At 35.3% G+C, this 15,562-nt stretch overlaps 1 pseudogene; it reads left to right on the top strand.

Annotated features, from left to right (window-relative positions):
• Positions 1 to 2,533: 2,533 nt before the first annotated feature.
• LOC147792506 (uncharacterized) lies at positions 2,534 to 4,173 on the top strand (annotated as a pseudogene).
• The last annotated feature ends 11,389 nt before the right edge of the window (positions 4,174 to 15,562 follow it).

Genomic DNA, 15,562 nt, shown 5'->3' with positions numbered 1-15,562 from the left:
AATATTCAACGGTTTTGTGTTCCCTTTGTTGTTCATTTTCTAAAGCTCTTAAAAAAAGTGGCTCTTGCTCACATGTTGGTAGGGTTTAAATAAAGAAATTAAAAAAAAAAAAAAAAAAAAGCTTGGACCTTATAATATGTTAGAAAACTTGGAAAAAAGGTAAACCATAGAAATTACGCATGATATTAGAAGTCACCACCTAATTTTTTAGACGTCGAATAATATATCTTGACAAAAAAGACAGACCTCAAGCATTTGATATTCAAACTGGTCTGATTTTCAACTTCAGCTTACAACATCTTGAAGGTGATGTAGAACTTTGATTCACCAAGTGATGAAACTGAAGATGGTCCCCAAATGTCTGTATAGACCCTTTCCAATCGTACTTTCTTTGGTTCTCTAACAGCCTTTGTGAAGCTAACTCGTTTTTGTTTGCCCATAACGAAGCTCTCATAAAGATTCATATGAACAAATTTTAGGTCTTCTAAAACTCCTTTCACAGTCAGCATCTTCATTCCTTTAACGTTCATATGTCCAAATCTATTGTTACATAGACTTGAATTGGAAGCACTTTCAACAACAGTAGCCATGTTTATACATCCTGCAGTGGTGTATAGGGTTCCAGATTTTGTGTAACGTGCTACCACCATGACACCCTTCACCTTCCATGAGCTGTTTCCAAACTTGGCTGCATAACCTGTGCTATCCAACAGACCAATAGAGATCATATTCTTTTTTAGACCAGGAATATTTCTGATATCCTTTAATGCCCACTAATTTTCTACTCGAGCTTGTATGCTTTCATCCTATTTTCCTTCAATCACCAAATCTTTGTTGTTGACAAGATACACCTTCTCAAAATTTCAAGACTTGAAATTTCGAAACAACTCTTTATTTGGAGATGAATTAAAAGATGCTCCTGAATCCAAAATTTAGGATTCAATCAGACTGTTCACGCTGAGGATTATAATATCCCGAATATCTTCTGCTATATTTATAGAATTATTATCATCCTTCGATTTGTGATTCTACTTCCTCTTTAGTCTTGTACAATCTGTCCGAAAGTGATATTTTTCTCCAAAACTCCAACACGTCACGTTTGGTCTGTTTGGAAAATTTTCAAGGTTCTTTGATTTTGATCCACCTTTGTTTGGGCCCTTTGATCTACTTCTTTTCCTTTGGTCAATGCTGAGTGCACTATGAGAAGAATCCTCAATTTCTTGTCTGCGAATACTTTCGTCGTGAACTACATCTCAGATTTCATCGAACTTCAATTTCTCAGATCCTCGGGAACTGCTGGTCGCGATAACAACAGTATCCCACGACTCGGGTAAAGTTGACATTAAAATCAGTGCTTCAATTTCATCGTCAATTTTAATTTCCACATAACTCAATTGACTTACAATCATGTTGTACTCATTTATATGATCAACAACAGATCCACCTTCAGACATTTGTAGATTGAACAATCTCCGCATCAAATACACCATGTTCATAGCCAACGGTTGTTCATACATATTCGACATCGTCTTCAACAGATCTGACATTGTCTTCTCCTTAATGATGTTGAACGCCACGTTTCTGGACAACGTCAACCAGATCAACCTTAGGGCCTAACAATCCTAGAGCTTACATTGGTCCGTGGCCATGGTATCTGGCTTCACCACCAACAAGGGTTCGTTAAAATCTTTTTGGTACAGATAATCTTCAATTTGCCTCATCTAGAAACCGAAATTGGAACCATCAAACTTCTCAATTGCAATCTCCAAACTTTCCATCTCTCAAACCGTGGTGAATCTCACCTAGCTCTAATACCAGTTGTTAGGATTGCACAACAACGGATACACTCGATCAAGATGAACCCAAAGAAATAGGAGAGAGAGAATGCAAGGAAGAATATTGGCTAAAGAATTTGATGACTTTAGATATGCACTACCCAAGAGTTATAATATGATTTTAGTTTACTATATAACTTTAACTCATATAACACCTATTATATATAAATATTTACTATATAACATCACCTTCCTTTTTAATTACATCGAAAAGATTGCCTCAAAACTATTTTAAAATAAATATAAGGGTAAAAATGAACCTGTTCTATCTCTAAATTCAAAAAGTGTGGTATAATTTAACTTAATCAAATCACGAGAAGCATTATCCTTATCAATGAGAAACCATAGCATCCCAATAAAATTAACTGAAATAAATAATGATATATACTTCTATCCATGATTCAACAAATAAGCTTCCTTGGGTTTGCTTCCCATCCACTTAAACTAGGATGGTGACACTTTGGTGTCACTCTCCAATGAAAGTATAAATAATGATTTTTTTCTTCTTGGAATTGAGGGCAATAATTAGACTATTTTTTAAATTCAAAAGGTCAACTTTAGTTGAGAGTCTCTAACGTCTATTAAAAATAAATAAATAAAAAATCAACAAAATCATATAAATAAAATATAGTATTTTTAATGTTGGCTTATAAATTCTATGTGAAAACTCTAATTGGAAGTAAGTTAGAGAAACAATAATGGAGGCAAATGGAGAAAACAACGAACTTAGATTGGCCATTTCCTCTTTTGAAGAAAGTAAAAGAAAGCTCTATGAAGCATCAAAGATTGGGTCCATTCCAAGCTTGAAGACACTAATTCGAGGCGACCCAAATATCATTCAAAGAGTTTTAATCTCTTCATCCAACGTTGAGAGTCCATTGCATGTCTCAGTTTTGCATCACCACCTTGAATTCAGTCGATTGCGGGGGAAGTTGATGACATGCAAAGGACACCTCTCCACTTAGCTTCTGAAAATGGAACGGTCGAGATTGTTCAAGCTTTGCTGGAGAAGAACACAAGCACTTGCATGGTTCGTGATTTGAATGGGTTGATTCCTCTCCACCATGCAGTGATTAATGGAAGAATTGATATCATGCAACGGTTGATCATTGCAAGGCCAAGATCTCCTTGGGTTAAGCTTCACAATGGTCAAAGTGTTCTTCACTTATGCATAAAACACAATCGTTTGGAAGCTCTTAAGTTGTTGATCACAATGATTGAAGATCCACAAAATTATGGGTTCCTCAACGAAGGCGATGAGAATGAAAATACTATTTTGGATTTGTCTATGATGTTAAGAGGAACTGAGGTATGTTATTATAATTGAATTATAGCTGGTTAAAGAAAATTTAATTTCTTATTTGATTATTTAAAAAAACTGAAAAATTATTATTTCAGAGCTTAAATAGGTATCAAATAGGTCTCCCTCCCACAATCCTCCTCTCGAACGATGTACAATATAGAGCTTCACTTAAGGCCTATAGAACCCTCGAACAAAGTACACTATTTGTTCGAAACTTGAGTCACTTTTGACTACACCTTTGAGGCTCCCAACTTCTTTCGTTTGACATTTGAGGATTCTATTGACATGACTATGTTAGGAATCATGGATCTCCGTAGTGATATGATATTGTCCACTTTGAGCATAAGCTATGGTGGCTTTTCTTTGGGCTTCCCTAAAAGGCCTCATACGAATGGAGATGTAGGCCTCATATGAATGAACATGTATTCCTTAATCATACACCTTAGATTATTCCCTAAATTAGCCAATGTTGGGCTCCCTCCCAACAATCCTTCACACTATCTTGATATAAAAAAAATTGAATTCAAATTGTGCAGATAGTACAATATTTCTTGTCTATCCAAGGAATAAAAACTGGAACAAACATTGTAAACAACTCCGATGCCACAAATGAGAAGGAATCGCCAAGTAGAATTGAAGAACAATGCAATAAAGGGTCATCAACATCAACAACACTCAAAAAGCTCTTGAGAAGTTTGTGGACGAAGAACCTTGAATACAAAGGTGATTGGCTTCAAGAAGTGCAAGGCACAATGATGTTGGTGACAACAGTGATTGCAACCGTGGCTTTTCAAGGTGCAATCAACCCTCCTGGAGGTGTTTGGCAACAAGACATTCCTTACAACTCCAATAGCAATATTCATCGTTCGTTGCATTGTAACAATACTTTAAAAACTTTCATAGCAGGAACTGCAATAATGGCTTACCCAGCTTCAGGCCAAGAAGTTTATTACGTTCCTTACTTGATTACAAATTCTATCTCATTCTTTGCATCAATATGTGTGATTATGTTCATTATAGGTCGATTGCCTTTGAAAAATAGGATTTGTTCATGGTTATTAACCGTAACCATGTGCATTGCCATTGCATCCTTATCATATAGTTACTTACTGGCTGTTGGGCTGCTAAATGTCTCATTTAGCCACTCTCGTACTTTAAGAGTAACATTTGTAATAGCATGGTACATTTGGTTAGTAATGGGGGGAGTGGTTTTTATTTGTTGCATTATAATTCCTTTCCTTATTTTGGTGGTGAAGCTTTTCGTTTGGGCTACAAAAAGGTCAAATCGTTGACTTTGAGAAAGATGCAATGACTTCAACCACAACTCAATAAAGATCGAGGGCTACGCAAAAACTAGGTTATGTTGTGTGTTTCATCTTGTATTTTGGATATGGATTATTTGTGGTGTTGTGTGTATTTACAATAAGGAAAACATAACTTTGTTCATATCTTTGTTTGAAGAGCACATGAGTGATGAATAAAAGGTAACGAAAAATCTTCATTTATATCTTTTAGTTAATATGTTGGATATCAAGACTAAGATAAGAAAATGACAAAAACATATGAGATATTTAAGTCAATAAAACCTAAATTTAGATAGTTATCTAAATGATCCAAAACTAAGTGTTACCAAATATAAGAAAAATTAGGACCCAAGCTATGATAGAAAATAATTACTAATTTGTTAGGTCAGCTCGAATTTTTTTAAATGACACTATGAAACAAAAGATAAAAGAAAGTAAATTTGATTTACTCGATTTTTGGTAGAGAATAAATGACACTACCTGGACAGTTGACGTAAGATTTATTCTTCATCACCTTTTATATATAATTCTTGGAAATATTTGATGACATAGAACAGATTCTATATATTGGCATTAGAAAATCAATGACAGTTGATATAGTAGGAGACGTTAAGATCTCATAAAATAAAAATGATTATTTAATGTTGAATATGGTGTTTTTAGTAACCATAAGAGAAATTCAATTTCTGAAGCTTAATTTCTAAGTAGTTCATATACTATGAATTGTAATATTAAAGTTTATATTTTCAAAATTATTTGAAAATACGTTTAGGACATCGTTAACATTTACTAGATTATAAAATTATTGAGATATGTATAAGGCTACAAGACAGTCATTAGAATTTTATATGTTTTTTCTTCTAGTAAAAGGAAAATCTCTAAACAACTTTATATGTTTTTTCATGCAAGATAGTCATTAGAATTTTATTATATAAGGCTACCAGACCAAAGAGCACTTTAGGCTTATACATTCTGACCCAAGTGATCTAATGAATGTAAAAGACATAGAATATTATGAATATTTTATCAATCTGATTGATTATTATTCAATATATAAGTATTTTTATTGAAGGCAACTTAGTCTAATTAAAAAAAAAAAAAAAAAAAGTGAAAAAAAAATAAGACTAAAGTTGAATTCGATTTAGGTGAATCTATCGAGACATTATGGGCAAATCATAATGTTATATGTCATTACTGGTAAATCATAAAGTTTAAGGACCTTGTATATAGGAAGTGGAATTGAAATCGAGTTCTAAGCATGAGGACCATTTTGTAAATTGTGATGTGAAAGGAGAAAGCAAGAATATATTCCAAAATATATAGATATAGATATAAATATATGTTATATGTCATTACCAGACTTTTGTTAAGATATGTAATAGAGATTGCACGAGGAATATGACTCCCTTCAAAATTGTTTATGTGACAATTTTAAGATTATGGAACATAAACTTAGTTTACAACATTTCAACAATTGGAATTGTCAAGCATACATGCGGAAACAAATTCAAAGTGGATGAATTCTATTGAAATACTAATTGTGACTAAGTTGAAGGCTTATTACCTCAAAATAGTTACTAGGGATGATGACAATGGCATAATAAGTTGAAGTCATAAAATCCAAGGATTTGTAGATGTTCTTGATGAAATTAAACTCATACGATATGAATGGATCTACAAAAGGAAAATTATGGATAAATAAGAAGATACAGATCTTCAAAATAGAACTTATGGTAAAAATTGAACTTAATAGGAGAAGGCAGCTAAGAAGTAGAATTTCTCTCGTATTGTTATTCTAGAGTCTATTGCATGAGATATGTTAAAAGAATATCTAGAGTTTTCGAAGGCATCTACAACAACGCACAACAACGCCTAGCTTTGATTGTGGTGAATCTCACCTAGCTCTGATGCCAGTAGTTAGGATTGTACAACAACGCACACACTTGATCAAGATGAACACAAACAAATAGGAGAGAGAAATATGTACATTATGACAGCAATACCCAAAGGCTATGTACATGGTTTCAGTTTACTATAAGACTTTAACTGATAAAACACCTATTATATATAAATACTTACTATATAACATCACTTTTCCTTTTTAATTATAACGAAAAAGTTTAACGGAAGAACTATTTTAAAATAAATTTAAGAGTAAAAATGAAACGGTTCTATCTCTATATTTAACAAGTATCTGGTATAATTTAACTTAATCAAACCACGAGAGGCGTTATCCTTACCGATGAGAAACAATAACATAAATAATGATATATACTTCTATCAACGATGGAGTAAAAAGCTTCCTTGGGTTTGCTTCCCATCCACTTAAATGAGGGCAATAATTGGACTATTTTAAAAATTCAAAAGGTCAACCCTAACTTAGTTGGAAGCTCCACCATCCATTAAAAATAAATAAATAATCAATAAAATCATATAAATAAAATATAGCATTTTTTTTTAGAATCAATAATGGAGGCAAATGGAGAAGACAGCGAACTTAGATTAGCCATTTCCTCTATTGAAGAAAGTAAAAGAAAGCTCTATGAAGCATTAAAGATTGGGTCCATTCAAAGTTTGAAGACACTAATTCGAGGCGACCCAAATATCATTCAAAGAGTTCTAATCTCCTTTTCCAACGTTGAGAGTCCATTGCATGTGTCAATTTTGCATCACAATCTTGAATTCATTCGATTTCTTTTAGATCTCAATCCTGAACTTGCTGGGGAAGTTGATGTCGTGCAAAGGACACCTCTACACTTGGTTTCAGAAAATGGAACTGTCGAGATTGTTCAAGCTTTACTGGAGAAGAACACAAGCACTTGCATGGTACGTGATTTGAATGGGTTGATTCCTCTCCACCATGCCGTGATCAATGGAAGAATTGATATCATGCAACGGTTGATCATTGCGAGGCCAAGATCTCCTTGGATTAAGCTTCACAATGGTCAAACTGTTCTTCATTTATGCGTAAAACACAACCACTTGGAAGCTCTTAAGTTTTTTATCACAATGATTAAAGATCCCCAAGACTATGGATTCCTCGACTAAGGCAATGAGAATGAAAATACCATTTTGGATTTTTCTATGATGTTAAGACGAATTGAGGTATGTTCTTATAATTGAATCGGTTGGTTGAAGAAAAACTAAGTTCTTATTTGATTATTTTATGAAACTGAAAATTAATATCCAGAGCTTAAATAGGTATCAAATAGGTATCAAATAGGTCTCTCTCCTGACAATTCTCATCTCGAACCAAGTATAGTATAGAGGCTCCCTTAAGGCCTAAACCTTCGAGGGTAACTTCTTTGTTCGACATTTGAGGATTCTATTGACATGGCTAGGTTAAGGGCGTGGTTCTAATACCATGTTAGGAATCAAGATTCTCTACAATTGTATGATATTGTCCACTTTGAGCATAGGCTCTCGTGGCTTTGCTTTGGGCTTCCCCAAAAGGTCTCGTACCAATGTAGATGTATTCCTTAATCATATACCCACGATTATTCCCTAAATTAACCCATGTGGGACTCCCTCCCAACAATCCTCAACACTATCACGAAATAAACAAATTGAATTTAAATTGCGCAAATAGTACAATATTTATTGTCTATTCCGGGAATAAAAACCAGAACAAACACTCCAAACAATGGTGCTACCTCAAATGAGAAGGGATCACCAAGCAGAACTCAAGAACAATGCGATAAAAAGCTATCGATAGCACTTACATTCATAAAGTTTATAAGAAGTTTATGGATGAAGAACTTTGAATACAAAGGTGATTGGTTTCAAGATGTGCAAGGCACAATGATGCTGGTGGCAACGATGATTGCAACAGTGGCTTTTCAAGGCGCAATCAACCCTCCAGGCGGTGTTTGGTAAGAAGACATTCCTTTCAACTCCAATAGCACTATTCATCGTTTGTTAAATAGTAGCAATACTTTGAAAACTTTGATAGCAGGAACTGCCGTAATGGCCTACCCAACTTCAGACCAAGGAAATTCATACACTGGTTACGTGGTTACAAATTCTATCTCATTCTTTGCATCAATATGTGTGATAATGTTCATCATAGGTCGATTGCCTTTGAAAAATAGGATTTGTGCATGGATGTTAATGGTAACCATGTGCATTGCCATTGACTCCTTATCACAAAGCTACTTGCTAGGAGTTTGGATGGTAAATGTCTCATATAGGAAATCTGATGCTTTAAAAATTGCATGGTACATTTCGCTTGCAACGGTGGGATCGGTTTTTCTTTGTTGTATTATAATACCCTTCCTTCTTTTGGTGGTGAAGCTTCTCGTTTGGGTAGTAAAAAGGTCAAAACTTTGCCTTTGAGAGGGTTAAAAGGTTAAATATTTTGGATATGGATTATTTGTGGTGGTTTGTGTATTCACAATTGGGAAAATACACAGGGTATGTTATCTTATTCAAATGTTTGTGTGGTAAAAAATAGCCAGAAGTGTTGAGAGCAAGAAAATACACTACAGTGAATGAAATATCCAACCGTTTTGTGTTTCCTTAGTTGTACATTGTATCACACTGTGGCCCAGGCAATAATTAACTCTCTCCCCTTTTGTTTTAAAATTTTAAATTGTGGAATTTTATTGAGAGCTATAGGGAGGAAGTTTAAGATGAGGTCAAGGAACAAAATGTTAAGAAAAATCACAAGAACTAAGGATGAATACGTAAGGACCCTAGATTTCTGCTACCTAAAGTTTAAACCATAAACTATCACCATAAACATACTTTATCGTTGAAACATCGCTATGGTTTTACGTGTTCAAAAAGTAATTCAGAAGTAAAATTGAAAATGATAATGAAATAAATTTAAAACATGAAATGCATAACAAAGGATTAGAGTATCCCTAATATCTTCGACTAAATTCTCAAAATTATTATCATCTTCAGATTTGTCACTATGTTTCTTTGATTTTTCATTGGATACTAGTTGTTAGAATCAACAACTTGCACACTGGATCTAGATAAATAACACGGAAAACAAGAGAGAAAATGAAAAGAGAAGTATATGTGGAAAAATTGAGATGGTAACTCCACGACCGCTAGAAGTTTATATTGATGACTTCTAATATGATCTATTACAGAGAGTACAAAAAAATTCAATAATTAAAATTTAAGAAGAATACCAAAAAAGAATATATATGGTTTAGTTTACTATATGCGAAGTTATTTACTCTACATAGTTATTTAGTTATTTACCGTAAAGATCACAAAAAAAAAAAAAATACTCGGTTGCCAGAAAAGGCAGGAGAATTCCAGCGAGGCGCCGAAATTCTCACACCCTCCTCGTACACGCTTTCCCCTGATGCCCATGATACGTCAAAACCTTCACACGCTCCTCACATATCAACCTGCAAGAGAGAAAAGAGTGAAAATAGAGAGGAAGGAAAGAATGGCTACCTGCACATGTGTCACCTCCCACTAGCAAAACGTGTCGCTTCTACAATCAATGGCTCCTTCGACTTATGTAACTAAGTTGATTCGGCTCGGCTTCGGCGGTTCTGACTGCTTAGAATGTGGGTTCTTGGCTCGATATAGAGGTTTTCATCAAATTCCACTATCTCAAACCATCCCAAAGCTAAAATTTATATTGTTTAAGGCAATAAGAAATTTGAGTTATTAACGAAACGAGATGAACTTTCTAATAGGAAACAACTAGCGGCGATACTTGGAGAAACTTCGAAGGACGGAATTCAAATGTACTCATGTTTATACAATATTTGTTAGCTCCCGGTATTGTGGATGATATAGTATTTGCTAGCTCCAGGTATTTGACTATGTGTTCTCCCTGTGGAGTATGTTTATCTACACAGAGCTAGGGTGTTAGAGTTAGGTTGGCTAGACCATGACAAAGATCAAGATGCCTCTAGTAGCTGAGCACGTTAGAATCGTGAGCAACGGTTAGAGGGTCTAGACCCTAGGTCTCCTAGACTAAAGATCTTCGTGGAGTCAGAATAGAGTAACCTGGAGCTAGAAGACGAAATTAAGCCACCTAACTGGCCTAGGAATCCAATAGACCTCCTCATCTCCTAGATGTGACCAAGATGTTTTTTTTAAAGTCATGAAGTTGACAGCAATACGTAACAGGCCCAAGCGGACAATATCTGCTAGCGGCGGGCTTGAGTTGTTACAAAATAAAATAGAAACAGATAGTCAAGTTTGTTAGGTTATGGAGTCTGCTCTCTTATTTATATCTTGGTCAACGGCTATATTCGGTAAAGCTATATTTGGTAAAGCTATATCCGGTATAGCTATATATAGTAGATAGTTAAATCGTGTAAAGCTATAGATAGTAAACTTAACTATATATATATCCGGTCCGGTAGAGCTTTGAAAATGGAACTTTCTATTCTCTGTATTCTCTCTGGGTATACATACTTGAAGTCATCAATACAAATCCCTTTAGCCAGAGTTCTCCTTGCATTTTCTCTCTCCTGTTCTTTGTGTTCATCTAGATCGAGTGTGTGCGTTGTAAGTGCGATCCTAACAACTGGTATCAGAGCTAGGCGGAAGTCACCACGATCTGTGAAGATGGAAAGTTCAAAGATTGAAATTGAGAAGTTCGATGGATCCGATTTCGGTTTCTGAAAAATGCAGATTGAAGATTATCTGTATCAGAAAGGTCTTCACGAACCCTTGTTGGGGGTGATGTCGGATACCATGACCACGGAGCAGTGGAAGTTCAAGGATCGACAAGCCTTAGGGCTGATCTGGTTGACGCTATCCAGAAACGTGGCGTTCAATATCATCAAGGAGAAGACAACGTCAAATCTGTTGAAGGCGCTGTCGAATATGTACGAAAAACCGTCGGCTATGAACAAGGTGTATTTGATGTGGAGATTGTTCAATCTACTGATGTCTGAAGGTGGATCTGTTGTTGATCATATAAATGAATTCAATATGATCGTAAGTCAACTGAGTTCGGTGGAAATTAATTTCGAGGATGAAATTAAAGCATTGATTTTTATGTCATCTTTACTCGAGTCGTGGGATACTGTTGTTGCAGCAATCAGCAGTTCGCGAGGATCTGATAAACTGAAGTTTGATGAAATTTGAGATGTAGTTCTCAGCGAAAGTATTCACAAATGAGAAATTAAAATTCATCTGGTAGTGCTCTCAGTTTTGTCCAACGGGGAAGAAGTAAACCGAAGGGCCCAAACAAAGGACGATCAAAATCAAAGAACCGAGAAAAATCTCCAAATAGACCAAACGTAACGTGTTGGAATTGTGGAGAAAAAGGTCATTTTTGGACAGATTGTACAAGACCAAAGAGGAAGCATAATCACAAATCTGGAGATGATGATGATTCTATAAATTCAGCAGAAGACATTGGGGATGCTCTAATCCTCAGCGTGGACAGTTCGATTGAATCTTGGATTTTGGATTCAGGTGCATCTTTTCATTCGTCTCCAAATAAAGAGTTGTTCCGAAATATCATGTTTGGAAATTACGAGAAGGTGTATCTTGCCAACAACAAAGATTTGAAGATTAAAGGAAAAGGAGATGTCTGCATAAAAACTCCGGCAGGAAATCAGTGGAGATCACAAGATGTCAGATACATTCCTGGTCTCAAGAAGAACCTGATCTCTATTGGTCAGTTGGATAGCACAGGCTATGTAAGAGAGTTTGGAAAGAGTTCGTGGAAGATTGTAAAGGGTGCCATGGTTGTTGCATGTGGCACAAAATCCGGAACCTTATACACTACTGTAGAGTGTATAAACATGACTGCTGCTGCTTAGAGTGCTTCCAATTCAAGTCTATGGCACAATAGACTTGGACATATGAGCGTCAAAGGAATGAAGATGCTGACTGCGAAAGGAACTTTGGAAGGCTTAAAATTGGTTGACATGGGTCTTTGTGAGAGCTGTGTTATGGTGCAGTGCAAGAAGATACTTTATACAGATAGTCAGAGTGCCATACAGTTGGTGAAAAACCCAATCTATCACTCAAGGACAAAACACATTAGAAGGCGATATCATTTCACTCGCAGGTTAGTGGAAGAAGGCGATATGTGTTTGGAGAAGATAGAGGGTGCAAAGAATCCAGCAGACATGTTGACAAAATGTGTTGATGTTGGAAAATTAAGGTTATGCAAAGCCTTAATTGGTATGGTGTAGTGATCGTTTGAGAATGAAATTCTTGGTTGACTGGATTAGTCTCCAAGTGGGAGAATTGTTAGGTTATGAGTCTGCTCTCTCATTTATAGCTTGATCAACGGCTATATCCGGTAAAGCTATATTTGGTAAAGCTATATCTGGTATAGCTATATATAGTAGATGGTTAAATCTGGTAAAACTATATATAGTAAACTGAACAATATATATATCCCGTCCAATAGAGCTCTCAAAATGAAACTTTCTATTCTCTGTATTCTCTCTTGCTGTACATACTTGAAGTCATCAATACAAATCCCTTTAGCCAGAGTTCTCCTTGCATTTTCTCTCTTGTTCTTTGTGTTCATCTAGATCGAGTGTGTGCGTTGTAAGTGTGATCCTAACAAAGATGACCGAGTTGGTCTAAGGCGCTAGTTTTAGGTACTAGTCCGAGAGGTATACAGTTCATATGGATTACTTGTCGACGAAGTGTCCTTAGATAAATTTCAAACTAGATCTAGTTAAAGGGAGCCTATAATGTGATTATGTTTTTGACAAGATCATGTATTCATGATTTATAAACATGTTCAAAGTAAGCTACGGGCGAGGAAAAGGGAGGTTTGACTTGTATATATGACATTTATACTCGCCATGATGTTATACAGACCCTTTCCTTCTAAGAATAGATTCTAGAAAACTTGACATGATTTTGTTGTATACTACAAACAAAAAAATACAAGAGCAAAGCAATATGACATAAAAGAAGATAAAGGGCTTGGCACTTCTAAGAATAGGTTCTAGAAAACTTGACATGATTTGGTTGGATACTACAAACAAAAAAATACAAGAGCAAAGCAATATGACATAAAAGAAGATAAAGGGCTTGGCACTTCTAAGAATAGGTTCTAGAAAACTTGACATGATTTGGTTGGATACTACAAACAAAAAAATACAAGAGCAAAGCAATATGACATAAAAGAAGATAAAGGGCATGGCATGTCATGACCATGTGGCTATGGACAACAGGTTCTAGACAAGCATGACAATGACATCCTCCCCCACTTAAATGGTTGACGTCCTTGTCAACCGTCTATGTTTGAAATTTTCAATGTGGATCGTGGCAGAGTTAAGATCTTTGGTGCGTTCCCAACTAATTTCATCTATAGGAAGTTTTTTCCATTGGACTTGGAATTCTCAAATGCTCCGTACAAGTCTTCTGACTTTTCTAACCCTGATGGCTAGGATCAACAATAGCTTTGATATAGGTGTTCCCTTATGATGTTGCGCATCAACCCACTAATCTTACTTGACTGAATGTGGGCTAGCATTCTCTGGGCTACATGTTCGCCCTTTCGACTCAATGCGTCGGCCACTTAGTTACTCTTTCTTATTTTATGTTCGAACTCGAACTCGAATTCATTTAATAATTCTTGCTATGACGTCAACTTTGATTGATCGAAGAAGTGGCAAATGACACTGTTGTTTGTCCTCGCTACGAAGTTGGATCCCAAGATATATTGCCTACAAACATTTCTTTTCCGAAGAAAGTGTATTTCCTTTCCGCATTATTGAGCTTCTTGCTTTCATAGGCGATAGAATGGCGTTCCTAAAAAAGGACACCCCTAAGGACAAAGTCAGATGCATCGATCAATACTTCAAAAGGCTTAGAGACGTCTGCCAAACCAAGGACAAGATCCCTCGTCATGGTTGTCTTTAGATCTTTGAAGTTCTTTTGACACTCGTTTGACCACAACCAAGATTGGTTTTTGTTCAAAAGTTCTGTTAATGGGGCGGATTATTTTGAAAACCCTTAAATGAACTACCTATAGTAGTTTGCTAATCCCAAAAAGGATCGTTCGGTCACTAAAGTGGGGACTCTCTAATCCTAGATAGCATCAATCTTATCGCTATCAATTTTGATTTCTCAACACTTGATGACGTGCCCAAGGAAAGTGATGCATGTTCGTGCCAATTAATTAACTAACTAATTACAACTCTGGTTTAATATTTATTTTTAATTCTAAATTTCAACCATGGTTTAATTCTAAACGTTTCCTCTTCCACGTAAACAATACATATAAGAGACTTTGAAAAGATCATGAAAATGAAAAACCAACAAGAAATCATTTTTCTGAACATTATTCAATCCATTTTGAGTATTATATGGGTTATGTATAATTAATATTAAATATCATATTATAAATTAATCTTCCAAATCATGTTTTGCATCCAAGTATATTTTTAGAATTATGTTCATATTCCTTACCTAATCAATTGAATTGTAATTAATATGCATTTAAAATCTAGACTAGACTTTGAAAAGGTCTAAGAAAATAAGAAATTCAACGAGAATCTTTCGTAGCATTATTTTATCCATTTTGTGTAGAACATTGATTATGTATTATTAATATTAAAGGTCATGTTATAAATTAGACTTTCAATCTACGCGTTGTGTCATGGTCTTGCTTGTCCAAGGCATGTTGCCTATGACCGCATGCCCGTTACACACCGAAACCCTTGCCTTGTACTACTTTACCGCTATCTTTTACTGCTTTCATGTTGTATTATTTCCTTCTTGTTTCTTTAAGAGTATGACGTTTTGGCGAAATCATGGCTACTCGTGGTAAACATGAAATGCCTCAAAATGTACTATAGGGGAATATGACTAGTTGTAAAATTCTGCATATCTGAAAAGTTATATACGGGGTAAACCCCACACGAGAAGCTTCACCACCAAAAGAAGGAAATGAATAACAATACAACGAAGAGAAACCACTCCCACCATTACTAACAAAATGTACCATGCTATTGTAAACGTTAATTCTAAAGCATACGAATTCCTAAATGAGGCATTTACAAGCCAAACTCCGAGTATGTAACTATGTATAAGGAGGCAATAGCAACACACATGGTTACTGTTAATAACCACGAACAAATCCTATTTTTTCAAAGGCAATCGACCTATAATAAACATAATCACACATACCGATGCAAAGAATGAGATAGAGT

Source organism: Cucurbita pepo, chromosome 6, assembly GCF_057944985.1.
Source record: "Cucurbita pepo subsp. pepo isolate OVF chromosome 6, ASM5794498v1, whole genome shotgun sequence".
In the NCBI taxonomy this organism is placed as follows: domain Eukaryota; kingdom Viridiplantae; phylum Streptophyta; class Magnoliopsida; order Cucurbitales; family Cucurbitaceae; genus Cucurbita; species Cucurbita pepo.
Note: the sequence above shows the minus strand (reverse complement) of the source record. Positions and strands in the feature narration are given on the sequence as shown.